Source organism: Gossypium raimondii, chromosome 2 (genome assembly GCF_025698545.1).
Source record: "Gossypium raimondii isolate GPD5lz chromosome 2, ASM2569854v1, whole genome shotgun sequence".
Classification (NCBI taxonomy): Eukaryota; Viridiplantae; Streptophyta; class Magnoliopsida; order Malvales; family Malvaceae; genus Gossypium; species Gossypium raimondii.
The window spans coordinates 8,943,801-8,959,272 of record NC_068566.1 but is presented as its reverse complement, the minus strand read 5'-3'; positions in this window follow the sequence as shown (position 1 = coordinate 8,959,272).

The window sequence follows — 15,472 nt, the reverse complement described above, 5'->3', positions numbered from 1 at the left end:
CACAGTCACTTTTGGAAGGTGGATAAGGTTTCGTATCGGGTTTTCTATGAAAATCATTCACCACTAAAGGAGATAGTAGCTACGCCGAAGAGAGACGACATTTCGGAGGAGAAGTGGATGGCAATTTTTCAAAATCTTCAGGAGGAGGACGTTGAGTGGAGAGCTCCTTGGTTGCTTCCAGATGAGATCCTGTATAGGTGTGGGAATTTTGATTGGGTTCATTTGCTTGGTATTTGGGGAGCTGTTGTATATGCCCCATTGTTAGTGCTAAGGCAGTATAGGTTAAGGCAATTTATACCTGCGGCCCAAGGGATAGCTGATTGTGAATTTTCGTACAGGGATGATGGTTATAGAAAGAAGATTCAAGAGATGTCTAGTGCGTGGAAACAGACTCACGAATGAAGAGGATAGCTGTGGGTCCGATGAGAACTCCTGAGCATCATGAATGGTGGGTTCGGAGGATTAACGATAATGCACCTAAGTTAAATCAGGAAAATAGCCAGTCAATAGAGGAATCTTTGCGAGTCGTCCCTTCTGAGTTGGAAATTATAAGATAGGATTTTGAAAGAAGAAATGTGGATTTAGAAAAGAAGATAGAACAGATGGAGGAAGAAAAGACAAACTTGAGATTGGACATAGACGTTCAGAAGCTTGAAACTGAGAAATTAAAGAAGGAGAAAAACAAGGCTGAGGAGGAGCTGGGTAGTCTGAAGACGGATTATAAAAAGTTGCGTATGTCAATGAGAACTGTCAGGCTAGGAAAAACTTCAGAACAGTGGCGAGCAGAAATTCGAGAAGAAAAGGACAAAGCCGATAGATGGGAACAGAAATTCCAAGAGATGCAGAGGCGAAACGAGGCTTTAGAAAAGAGTTTGTCAGAAAGCTAAAAGGAAAAGGGCGAGTTGAAGGACAGGGTGATCGTGTTGGAAGGACGTCTTCGTCAGTATCAAAATCGAAATCTCGCGATAGAATCGAAGAGCTAGAAACGACGCTGCAAAATTGTGAGATCCAGATCAAGTACTTGAAAGAAAATGAAAGTCGTAATAATGAACAGCTCCACTACTTTCAGAGTCAAGTTAGGAGCAGAGATCATCTTATGGAGAAAGCTGTGGTCCAGATTCGAGAAGTAGCTGATCATATACAGACTTTGGCAGCACAGGCTGACATGCTGAGTGTGAAGTATGAATTAGACTCGGATCGGGGGTAAGAATTAGCTTTGTTACTTAGAAAGATTAGAGTTCTGGGTACTAGGGCAAAGTCTTATTTGTAATTCACTTTATGTAAAGGAATTTAATTCTAGTAAAGTTTTCTTAAATGGAATTGAATCAAAATTGATGCTTTTTTGCATTCATTTCATGCATTGCATTGCTTCATATGCATTAAAAAATACATCAAAAGATTCTAATTAATTTAAATCACTCTTCAGTTAATCTGGAAACCAATCAAGCTACCAAACACCGCTACGGTACTCGTTTGAAAACTAAAGACATGGATCAAAGGCTAGAACAGTTTTAGAAGAAAATGCAAGATCAGCTTCAACAACAAATGAATGAGCAGCTTGAGAAGATTCAACAAAAAATGATGGATAAAATGATGGAATCTCAGGAGAGTATGATGGCTAAGTTGACTCAGTTGTTGACTGGAGGAGTTGATAAAGGGAAGAGCTCTGTGCTCAATACTGAAGAATGAGACGGCGAGGGACTTGTTTATCCCCCAGGCCTTACCCCTCAGCAAGTGGAGGTATATCCGTGCAAATCCTCCGTCATCATCAAGCCTCGGTAGTCTCAGAACGGTGCTGTAACACCAATGAACTTTCAAGCTAGATCAGGTTCTAACCCTGGAGACAACTTTGCTAATCCCGCTATCCTTGATTTCGACGAAACAGTTGAGAAAATGAAGGATGAATTGCCAAAACAACTCGAAGAAAAGTATAAATGGTTGGAGGAAAAACTTAGAGCGATGGAAAGTACTGAGAGCTACCATGGAATTGACGCTAGAGAATTGAGCTTGGTTCCGGGTTTAATACTCCCTCACAAATTCAAAATCCCAGAGTTTGAGAAGTACAACGGAACTACTAGCCCCGAAGCCCATATTGCTATGTTTTGCAGAAGGATGACTGAGTATGTTAAAAACGACCAGTTGCTGATACGTTGCTTCCAGGATAGCCTCACAGGGGCTACATCCAAGTGGTACAATCAATTGAGCCGTACCCAGATTAATTCATGGAGAGATCTAGCATAGGCATTCATAAAGTAGTATAATCACGTGACTGACATAGTACCCGATAGAATCACTCTACAGAACATGGAAAAGAAGCCTGGTGAAAGTTTTAGGCAATACGCAGAGAGATGGAGGGAGGTTGCCGTCCAAGTTCAGTCATCTCTTCTAGAAAGAGAGATGACGGTGCTTTTCATTAACATATTGAAGGCCCCATTTATTACACATATGTTAGGAAGTGCTACTAAAAGCTTTTCTGACATAATTATGAATGGCGAAATGATAGAAAATGCTATCAGAAGCGGGAAGATAGATGCTGGAAAAAGTAGCAGAAGGTCAGCCTCAAAGAAAAAGAAAAACGAGGTCAATAACACCAGTTATTCAAAGCTGATTACGGTGAATCAGCCGAGAAAGGTGGTTGTTGACAAACAAGGAGCCGACACAAGGCAAAACAAGGAAAAGCCCCAATTTACGCCCATTTCAATGTCGTATAGGGAGTTATATCAAAAGTTATTCAATGCACATGTAGCTTCTCCTTTTTACTTAGAACCACTACAACCTCCCTATCCCAAATGGTATGATGCGAATGCACAATGTGACTATCATGCGGAAATTACGGGACATTCCATAGAACACTGTGCGTCATTTAAAAAGCTGGTTGAAAGACTCATAGGCATGGGTGTTGTTAAACTGGATGATTCTCCCAATACAGAGAATACGTTACCTAATCATAATGATAATGGAGTAAACATGATAGGTGGGAACATGGGTAGAAGAATCAAAGAAGATATCACAGAAATAAAAATTCCGTTGAGATGGGTCTGGAAAGATATGGTAGAAAGGGGATTGCTTGTTTTGGATTTAGAGAGAAGCTTTGAAAATGTGGAAAACTACTGTGAGTTCCATCATGAGGAGGGACATGAGATTCAAGAATGTACATAATTCAGAGCCTTGGTTCAAGGCCTGATGGATGACAAGGAAATAGAGTTTTACGAAGAAGTTAAGGAGAAAGGGAGTATCTGCACATCTGAATCCACGAAGGTTCCAAGAGTAGCGCAACCGGTGGTCATCATTTCGCGACCAAAGAATAATAAAGTGAGAATGCCAGTAACACGAAGGATTATAATAAAGAAACCTGCAACCTTTTCTTACCAAGATAGTAAGAGAGTTCTATGGAACTACGAGTGCAATACAACTATTCCTGGTAAGGAGACTGCAAAGAACCAAGGTGTGAGTACCGATCCAGAACCTGTGAAAGGAAAGGCCATAGCAGTGGAACAAAAAAGGAAAGTAGCTGAGCCTGTGCTATCTATCAATAAGCCAGTGAAGGAAGAAGAAGCTGTGGAATTCCTCAAATTTTTGAAGTATAGTGAGTATAATGTGGTCGAACAATTGCACAAACAATCAGCTCGCACATCCGTACTAGCCTTGCTCTTGAATTCCGAAGTACACCATAGTGCGTTGATGAAGGTGTTGAACGAAACCTATGTAGCCAATGATATTTCTTTCAATAAATTGGATCGATTGGTCAATAATATCAGTACTGATAGCTTCATATTCTTCAACGATGATGAAATACCACCTGGGGGCATGGAGTCTACCAAGGCTTTGCATATCACTACACGATGCAAGGGGTATACTTTGCCAGGAGTGTTGATTGACAATGGATCAGATTTGAATGTGTTGCCATTATCCACACTTAACAGGCTACCCATAGATAGCTCGTACATGGAAGCATGCCAAAATATAGTGAGGGCGTTTGATGGTACAGAAAGAAAAGTCATGGGAAGAATTGAGATACCTTTATTGATTGGCCCAACAGTTTATGAGGTGGATTTTCTTGTGATGGACATTAAACCCTCCTACAATTGCTTACTAGGGAGACTATGGATACATTCGGCGGGGGTTGTACCTTTTTCATTACATCAGAAGTTGAAGTTGTGATAGAAGGTCGGCTAGTGACAATAAACGCCGAAGAGGATATTATAGCGGCTATATCTAATGAGGCACTGTATGTGGAAACCAAGACGAATCGGTAGAATGCTCTTTTCGATCTCTGTAGTTTGTAAATGCAACATTTGTTCCTGAAGGGAGCAAATTTCTGGTACCTAAAATATCCAGAACTATAGAGATGGGTTTGCAATTGTTGGTAGGAAAAGGAGCTTTACCCAGAAGAGGATTAGGGAAATACCCGCAAGGGGGAATTGGGGTCCCAGCACTAAAAGAGAAACAATACAGCTTTGGTTTAGGGTACAAGCCAGATAGAGGACAGAGAAGGAAGGAGCTGGAAAGGAGGCAAGAAAGAAGAAGGGCGCGTCTGAATGGGGAGGAAATCAAATGGGAGCCAATGATCATTCCTCACATATCCAAAACCTTCGTATCCAAAGGGACCATTTATTCTGAGAGAAGGGAACTGATTGAAGAAAGCATTGAAGAGACGTTGGAAAATGTGCACATCAATGTCATATATGAGAAGGCCAATGATAAAGGGAGCATGTTAGATATCTGCCCTTTTGAACCTAGGAGTGTTCTAGATAATTGGACTGCGGAAGAAATACCTGAAGTCTTTAGAACTCTCTCAGAGTAATGTCCAGAACAAACTTGTTATCTTAGCCTAGAAATAATAAGAACTCCTTTGTGAAAAAGGCTTATGTTCAGATATCATTATTTTAATAAAAAAACATATTTGCAATTGTTTCAAGCAAATATTCTTTTATTCTTTCCATATAAGTAAATAGATTAATTATTCTTTCATAATCATATTGCACAAATGATGGTACATAAATTCATACATTTTTTTGTAACCATATTAGGTCCTTGCATATCAATGACGTGAATGACGCCGCAACAAACTCAGAGTTTCCTTTTGAATGAAACATGTGTTTAGAGGGATTGCATGACTTTGAAGGTGATGTAGATTATGGTTTATCCTTGGACTTGTTGAGGATGGTAGAACAGGAAGAGAAACAGATATTGCCTCACAAAGAAACAATAGAAACTGTGAGCTTAGAAGAAGGAAAAGAGGTGAAAATTGGAACAGAGATTTCCGCAAAGACAAGATGAGACCTTGTCGAATTACTCCAGGAATTCAAAGATGTCTCCGCATGGTCATACCAAGATATGCCTGGATTGAGCACAGACATTGTAGTGCATTGTTTACCTATAAGGGAAGATTGTAAGCTAATTCAGCAGAAGCTCAAAAGAATGAGACCTGATATTGTGCTTAAGATAAAAGAGGAGGTCAAAAAGCAGTTTGATGCTGGGTTTTTGCAGGAGGTCAAATATTCTGAATGGGTAGCCAACATCGTTCCAGTCCCTAAAAAAGATGGAAAAGTACAAATGTGCGTGGATTACAGAGATTTGAACAAAGCAAGCCCTAAGGATAATTTCTCATTGCCACATATTGATACTTTGGTGGATAATACAGCGGGATATTCACTCTTTTCTTTCATGGATGGTTTCTCAGGATATAATCAGATAAAGATGCATCCTGAAGATATGACAAAGTCTACATTCATTACTTTGTGGGGAACATTTTGCTATAAAGTGATGCCATTCGAATTAAAGAATGCAGGTGCAACATATCAGAGAGCCATGGTAGCCTTGTTCCATGACATGATGCACAAGGAGATTGAGGTTTATGTCAATGATATGATAACCAAATCCAGAACAGAGGAGGAACATGTACAGGTCCTAAGGAAATTGTTCTTAAGACTAAGGAAGTTTCAGCTCAAACTCAATCTGACGAAATGCACTTTTGGGGCTAGGTCAGGAAAGTTGTTGGGCTTCGTGGTTAGTGAAAAAGGAATTGAGATTGACCCAGATAAAGTCAAGGCAATACGAGATTTACCGCCACCACGTACTCAGAAAGAAGTTCGAGGTTTCTTAGGAAGACTAAATTATATTGCTCGGTTCATTTTACAGTTGACCGAGAAATGTGACCCTATATTTCGTCTTCTGAAGAAACATAGTCCAGGGGTTTGGAATAAAGAATGCCAGGAAGCTTTTGAAAAGATAAAGCAGTACCTATCCAATACTCCAATTCTGTCACCACCTAGCCCAGATAGACCCTTGATTTTGTATTTAACGATGTTTGACAATTCTATGGGATGTGTGTTGGGTCAACATGATGCGACTGGAAAGAAGGAAAAGGCGATATACTATCTCAGTAAGAAATTCACTGACTGCGAGATGAGATATTCGTCTATCGAAAAATTATGTTGTGCCTTGATTTGGGCGACAAAGAGGTTGAGGCAATACTTACTCTATCATACGACTTGGTTAATTTCAAAATTAGACCCTTTAAAGTATATGATGCAGTCCACAGTGCTGAATGGGAGAATGGCTAGATGACAAATCTTACTCTCCGAATTTGATATGGTATATGTAAGTTAGAAAGCCATCAAAGGGAGTGCAATATCATATTTATTGGCTAGCAGAGCTTTAGAAGACTATGAGCCTTTGGACTTTGACTTCCCGAATGAAGACTTGATGTATATAGCAAATTCTGAGGAGGATTCTCAAGAAAATCACTCTTGGATGATGAACTTTGACGGAGCTTCAAATGCGTTGGGTAATGAGATTGGGGCAATCCTGGTATCTCCAAATGGGGATCATCATCCTTTCACCAGTAAGTTAGACTTTGATTGCACCAATAAAATGGCTGAATATAAAGCTTGCATCATAGGTATCCGGGCAGCCATAGAGCAAAAAATCAAGACACTAGAAGTATATGGGGACTCGGCATTGATAATATACCAGCTAAAAGGAGAATGGGAAACGAGAGACCCAAAGTTAATCCGTTATCAGAGATTGGTTCTGGATTTGATTGAAGAGTTTGACAATATCACTTTTTGGTATCTCCCACGTGAAAAAAATTAGATGGCTGATGCTCTGGCTACACTAGCCTCCATGATTAAAGTGAATAAATTAGAAGACATAAAATCAGTATTTATAAGATCCCGGCCCATTGCTACAGCATTTAAGAGGTGGAGAATAATAATTGCCCTTGGTACCAAGACATATTGCAATACGTGAAGGATCGCAAATATCCTAATCAGGCAACGGAGAATGATAAGAGGACATTGAGGAGACTAGCTATTGACTATGTCTTAGATGGAGAGATGCGTGGATGCTGTAGAGGCAACGGAGAATGATAAGAGGACATTGAGGAGACTAGCTATTGCCCTTGGTACTGTTGAGATGCGTGGATGCTGTAGAGGCTAAGGAAATCTTAGACGAAGTCCATGAGAGTGTTTGTGGAACATACGCTAATGAATTCACCATGGCTAGACAGATCATGAGATTCAGATATTATTGGTCCACTATGGAAAGAGATTGCATCAATTATGCCAAGAAGTGTCATAAATGTCAAATTTATGGGGATAAGATGCATGCACCTCCTGCACCTCTTCACGTTATGACCTCTCCATGGCCTTCCTCCATGTGGGGTATGATGTCATTGGACCAATATCACCAAAGGCTTCTAATGGGCATCGTTTCATTTTTGTAGTTATTGATTATTTCACTAAGTGGGTAGAAGCAGCCTCGTACGCGAATGTCACGAAGTCAGCAGTCAATAAGTTTTTGAAGAAAGAGATTATATGTCGATATGGAATGCCAGAAATGATCATATCTAATAATGCACTGAATTTGAACAACAGCACAATAGCGGAAGTCTGCAATCAGTTCAATATTAGACACCATAATTCATTACCATATCGCCCAAAAATGAACGGTGCAGTGGAGGCGGCCAACAAAAACATCAAGAAGATTGTGGGGAAAATGGCTGAAACTTATAAGGACTTGCATGAGAAGTTGCCATTTGCTCTTCTTACTTATCGAACATCTATCAGAACTTCTACTGGAGCAACGTTTTTTTCTTTGGTTTATGGGATGGAGGCAGTTTTACCTATTGAGGTTGAAATTCCTTCTCTCCGAGTATTGGCTGAACTAAAACTAAATGAGGCCGAATGGATCCAATCTCAGTACGATCAGTTGAATCTGATAGAAGACAAAAGACTAAAAGCTATTCCTCACGGTCAAATGTACCAGAAGCGAATGATGCGAGCTTATAATAAGAAGGTTCGTCCCAGAGAATTTCATGAGGGAGACTTGGTGCTGAAAAAGATTCTCCCTTTGCAGAAAGATTTCAGAGGGAAATGGATGCCAAATTGGGAAGGACCTTATGTTGTAAAAAAGGCTTTTTCCGAAGGAGCTTTGATTTTGAGTGAGATGGATGGTAAAAATTTACCGAATCCTGTAAACTCAAATTCCGTCAAGAAATATTTCACCTAAAGAGTGAGGTGGGATCAAAGTGAAAACTTGTAAAAGGTGTTTTAAAAAAAATGGAGAGGCCAAGGTGAAAACCCGCAAAGGGCGCCTTGAGACCAAAGGGGATTTGAGTTGAAAACCCGAAAAGGGCAGCCCAAACATTGATCAGATTGGGGCATGTGGTGATCTTGCTATACCCAAATTGATAGGAAAGGATATGCGACATCTTGGGGCATCGACAAAGTACTGTGGATCTCCTAAACACATATTAAATTCAAAACGATTCTTAATTTGCATAGAGAAGTTCACGCTGTGATATCCAAGGCACCTAGCCTTCATATATTTGTTCTTGTAATACTTTATTCTTCATTGTTCTTGAATATCTTTTTCTTTTCAAGACACTTGCTATCAATAAATTCCTTTTCTATTTTTCGAGTTATGCCCTAGTCATTATTTTTGAAAACATGTCGCATTAGAATAATGATTGACGGACTAATAAAATTTCACAAAAGAAGTTTTGCATATTACTCCAGGAATTTCTAAATAATTTAGTAACCTAAAACAAGACTACTGTCCAGAACGCACCAAGTTTAAAAGTTTAAAAGCCTAAGAAGGGAAAAGTCTATTAAGACTGCTTTTTCAGATTTGGTTGTCTAAATATCAAATGAGATGGCAAGAAGTCTTGATTTGTGACAAAGCTTCAATCACCAAGGAGTAAGAAGAAGTCCCCTATGGAAAGAGAACTCTTCATTTGTGCATGAGCATTTGGTATGACACCCTGGGAAGGGTGTAAAAGAGTTTCATGATCTGCATCCTTAAATTGTGATAGGATAAGATTGAGGAAAAGCCATATATTTCTACCCTTGGATTACAGTGGGAGAAAAGGATAACGAATTTTATGTCCCAGTGGATTGAACTTTGAGGTTTACAGTGGGGGAAATATGATTAAGTAGAGACTCCAGCCGAGCAAGAAGGCGTTGTAGCACGTCAGTGATAAAGCCTTAATAAACTTTGAGTAATGATAACCTGAATGATAATGAAGGACCATTCTCAGAAAAATGACATTTTGCATTCATTCAAATGTCATTCATACACGTCTAGTTAGGAGCATTTGGTTCATTCCGATCATGACATCCTAATCATTAGGCATAATTAGGTTCATACAGGTCATGTTCCCCAGAGAACAAACCGGTGAGACACCGGTCTTGTCTCCCTGAGCAGCAGTGGAGTAGATTGAAAATAGTAGATCCTGTCTTCCTATATTGGTAGGAAGTGGATCGAAGATCTTGTCTTCCCATATTGGTGGCGAAGTAGATCAAAGAAAGCAGATATTGTCTTCATGTATTGGCATGAAGTAGATCGAATATAGCAGGTCCTGTCTTCCTATATTGGTAGGAAGTGGATCGAAGATGTAGATCTTGTCTTCCCATACTGGTAGTGAAGTAGATCGAAGAAATTAAATCTTGTCTTCATGTATTGGCGTGAAGTAGATCGAAGATAGCAGATCCTGTCTTCCTATATTGGTAGCGAAGTGGATCGAAGATGTAGATCTTGTCTTCATGTATTGGCGTGAAATAGATCGAAGAAAGCAAATCCTGTCTTCCTATATTGGTAGCGAAGTGGATTGAAGATAGCAGATCTTATCTTCCCATACTAGTGGCGAAGTAGATCGAAGAAAATAGATCTTGTATTCATGTATTGGCAGTGAAGTAGATCAAAAATAGCAGATCATATCCAGTCTTATCCTCCTGAAGTTGCAGTGAGGCAGACTAAAGACGACAAATCTCATCTCCCTGAAGTTGCAGTGGAGCAGATTAGAGCCAATAATCCTATCTCTCTGAAGTTGCAGTGGAGTGGATTAAAAATCATAGATCTTATCTCTCTGAAGTTGCAGAGAGTAGATCGCATCTAGTCTTATCTCCCTGAAGTTGCAGTGGAGAGGATTAAAGAAAGCAAATTTTGCTCTCTTAAGAAACTACAAACGTACGAATCCTATCTCCCTGGCATTGCAGTGGAGCAGATTGAAGCACTAGTTCCTATACCTCTGAAGATGCAGTAGGAAGGAATGAGGCTATTGGAATAAGAGGAGTACCAAGGTCCCGTACGACCGGGCAAAATTGAGAACTTTTAAAGTCTTTGCTCTGTCCTTGTTACACCATAACGAGCAAAGAGGGGCAGCTGTAAATACTCGATTTTGCCCGGGACTAAAAAGCCCAATTACATACGACCCAGAATGAAATTAAAGGCCCAAATTACAGTGGCCCCAAAATTATCAGAAACCCTAGGGTTTCCAATCTTCAAGCAACATCGAAACACGATCTCCACACCTGCAAGGAATAAACAGAATATGGCAAGAGAATCAAGGATTTGCAAATCAAAAGATATCAATAGATTTGTTTCTTTATATCCTATTACGGCTATAAAATGCCATTGAATACACTGTAATAGGGATCGAAAAAAATCAATAAAGAATACGATTATTTTCACAAGCAAATACAACACAGAGCAAAAATCAATCCAAAGGTTTACATCTATAGTTTTTTTATTTTGCTATATTTAAATCTACTGTTATTTTTTTTATTCGTATTTCAATAAAACAAATAAAAAAGGAAAGAAGCTACCTCTATTCGAATCAGAACCGCCGTGGACGGTTGAGGGAGCCACCCCCGAGGATCGGTGGCCAAAAATCGAAAGGTTTCGGATTTACTTCACATTTTCTTTTGGTTTTTTGAGGGTTTTGCACCCGAATTTGCGTTTAGGGGCTTCTAAGGGACCGAATAGGGGATTTTCTCCTTTTTCAGCCACCGCAGACGGCGGTGCCGGCATCGGAGATCGACGGCCGATGACCGGCCCCTGGCCGGAGAACAGAGGGGTTGAGAGCTTTTTTTTGAAAGGATTTTGTTTTTTTTTAAATGGTTTTAAATGACTTTTTTGGAAGAATAAGGGGCTAATATAGGGCACTAAAACGGTACCGTTTTGGAGAGCCCCCATACGTCCAAAATGGCGTCGTTTTGGGGAGGCTGACCCGACTCCGACCCGACCCTGCCTAGGATCCGCGTGTTTTTGAGCGGAGGGGTAAATTGCGCTTTTAGCCCCTCCGCCTTCTTAATATTTTACAATTAAGTTTTTTTATATTTTTTTAATTTGTCCTTTAATTTATTTCCAATTTCAATTTGGTCCTTATGGAACGACGCCATTTAGAGGGAAAAGGAAAATTGCCCTTCCAGTCCCTCCAAGATTATTCGCGTTTTCAATAGGGTCCTCCAGTCTTTATTTATTTAGGGATTTACCCTTTTTTTTTATTTGCGTTCAATTTAGTTTTTTATATTTTCTTAAAATTAGTTAATTTTAAATAATGTAATTATTTTAATTTATATATATGTATATTCATTGTTTTCTTTATATATATATATATATATATATATATTCCCAACTAATATTTTTCTCATATTTATATATATTTATTTATTTTTATTTAATTAATTTTAATAATGTAGATATTATTTAATTATTTTTAATATATTTTACATATATACGTATTTATTTTTTAATATTCTATTATATTTATATATATACGTATATTTTTTTTATATTTTTGAAAATGTTTAAATACATACTTATATTTTAATACATATATTTTAAAATTTATAAATGTATATTTATATATTTTCTTTATTTTCATAAATGCATTATATTTTATTTATATAAATTTTATAATTCAAAATTTTATATGTAGATCATGTGTTTGTTTTTTTATTCCTCATAATTCCAATGAATGTATTATGTACCTTTTAGTTTTTATGTGTTTTGTTCATTTCCTTCTTTTGTTTATCAATTTATGTTTTCATTTATATTTTAAAGCATGTTTTTTTTATTTTGCTCGTTTATTTGATGCTTTGCATGTTATTGATTTATTTTTATTTATTTATTTATTTATTTATTTATATAATTTCTATGCCATTGTTGTATTTATTACTATTGTATTTGTTATCACGATATTTATACATACATTATAACATTACATCATCTTTTACTATAATTTAAAAATAGAAAATTTTCAAAATAAAGATAATACTCGTATTTAGGATTTTCAAGAAAATTGAGCCCTAACGTATTGGGTTCCGATTTTCTTCGTAAAATCTAACAATCGAGGATTGTTCTTTAATCAAACAAAATAAAACTTGTCATCGGGAATTCAATGTGTTGTGTCCTAACGTATTGGATGTGACACGTTGATTTCTCGAGAAAAAGATTTTTTTTAAAAATAATAAAGGAAATATTGAATGTTTGGGGTTTTAGGAAATTGTGTCCTAACGTATTGGGCTGCGATTTCTTCATAAATTTCAAACAATTAGATATTTTCTTAATTTTTATTACACGATTTTTTTGGACTAACTTATCTTGAAGAGAATAAAATGTTGTGCCCTAACGTATTGGGTGTGATATTTTTCTTTTTTCAAAATGCGAAAGTCTTAATAAATAATTTAATTTAATTAAGGATCGCATTTTTTTAACTCTCGACTTTAAGACATTAATTAATCAATTTGGTACCAACTTTTGGGTGTTACAAGGGTGCTAATCCTTCCTCGTACGTAACTGACTCCCGAATCCGTTTTTCTGATATTCGTAGACCAAAGTCATTTTTTTGGTGATCCAATCACACCTTAATAAAAGATTGGTGGCGACTCCCAATTTTTGTTTTTTTTAAGTCGACAACTAATTTTTTTTTCCAAAAATTAACAAATGGTTTCGACACATGTCATTTGCTACATGTTGTTCATACATTAATTATTTTTTTATATAATACTATTAGTATATTTGGCTACTTTGTATAATGTTTGAAAAGTTTATGTACCAATTTGGATCCAAAAAAAGCTTACGTAACAAATTAAGAAAAAAATATCAAGTTTAGGTATCAAATTGGACATAAAATCAATGTACCAATTAAGAAAAATGAAGTTTAGTTACCAAATGTAAATACTAACCACTTTTTTTTTAATAATTGGGGTAGGAAGTTGGTTAAGATTAAACGCAAGCTTTCATGCCTACAATTTAATACTTTCGTTATTAGGCTAAAAGGTTATTGGAGCTAATAGCAACTTAAATATTTCTTTTATAATAGCAAAATTAAAATACTAAACAATCTTGTAAATGAATAAATTTTTTGAACAAATTACAACGCGCCATGTTTCAAGCACAAGTTGCCATATGTGAAAAATGATGAAGTAGCATAGTATGTCATTATTTTTTTCTCCAATTAATTAAGAGATAAATAATTAAATAAAAAGTTACAATATTAAATGATTATTATATTTATAATAAATTAAATTAATTATGAGATAAATAATAAATAAAAGAGTTTAGTCCTTGTAGGGCACTCATATGAAGAGGCTATATTGTATAAAAACTCTTTTACTTGACCAATTGACAATCAAAGGGTTACCTCCAAAACGTTCAAGATAACGTCCAAAAGTTCATAAATAAAAGCTTGGATAGAATATTTTTAAAGACTAAAAGTTTTCATCAAAATCTCAAAAAAATATTGTAGAAATCAAAGAAATTCTAAAGAATGTCAACATTAGTTATGAAAAATGTTACTCTCCTATCTTGTTTAACAGAAAGGAGGCTAAATAAATTCTTCAAGATGAAGTCTAAAAGGATATTGAAGTATAATAATTTATCCTAGATCAAGTCTCGAAGACCCTTGGATCAAAGTTCTTTCCCAATCTAGCTACATCAATATGAAGGAAATAAAACTCATTCTTCAATGTCAAGTCTCAAGAACTCTTGAAGCAAATACCTTAACTCAATATCAAGTATTGCAAGTACTGCAACATGGTTCCTGTAGACTAACTACCCTAATAAACAAGCTCGTAAGAAATACTAGGAATGCAAAACATCCAAAAAAACACTACATAAAGCTTTTCCAGAGCAACAAAATTATCATCCGTATAAATAAAAAGAAAAAGCCCTCAAAGGGCCATGAATCCTTGAAATCCATACACCAATCCTCCAAGGGTGAATTGTCCCTCCACAGTAGAAAAACTTAACAATTGTTCACAAAAAACATCAAATATAATTTAAAATCGAAACGAATCATCAATAAATTCATTTTCAATGGTAGAATTTGTCACACGGCCAACTACAACATTCGACTCAAAACTCGGAGCAACAATCGGGGAAGTAACTTCAGCAACCTTATGAGCTACAATTATTTTACGTGCGTGCGTTTTGAACATCCTCTACAGTGGGATTTATAACCCTCCTAAATAGGACAAAACAACTGGAATGGGCCATCCTTCAATTGGACATGGAGTAATATCCAATCACGACATCCAGCGCCAATGTTCACAATCAACTCCAACAAGCCATCCTTTTTAACTTTATCTACAGATAATTATTTATTCAAATTTTGTAACTACAAGACCATAGACTTCTTTTCCTTCGACAATAACGAAACCTCCAATTGATCCATGTTTGCATGACTGTTCGTCTATAGATGCTACTTCAGGGCCTCTAACACTTCCTCTAATAATTGAATTTTCTACTCTTGATCATGTTTCTCCTTTTCTGCAATCTCATAGTAACTAGCAAAAACCCCTAATTGTATAGAAACAGCTTGCCAATACACAAACAATATCATTAGTGTTAAAATGATCAAGAATTCCTTCATCTCTATCAAATACTAACAGTACATTCTACATTTATAGACTCTGCTAAATAACAAACTAACTTGCATAAAACTAACTCTAACTACCCAGCTAATTGTTTTCCTTCTCAACACTCCCCCTCAAGTTCAGGGTTGATATATATCTTTAACCCCCAACTTGGACACTAAATACTCATGCTACTTAATTCTTAAAGCTTTTGTCATTAAATTCGCAAGCTGTTCAGTTGTTCCAACATGCTGCATCTGAATCAATCCTACTTTAATTTTATCTCGGACAAAATGACAGTCAATTTCTATATGCTTAATTCGTTC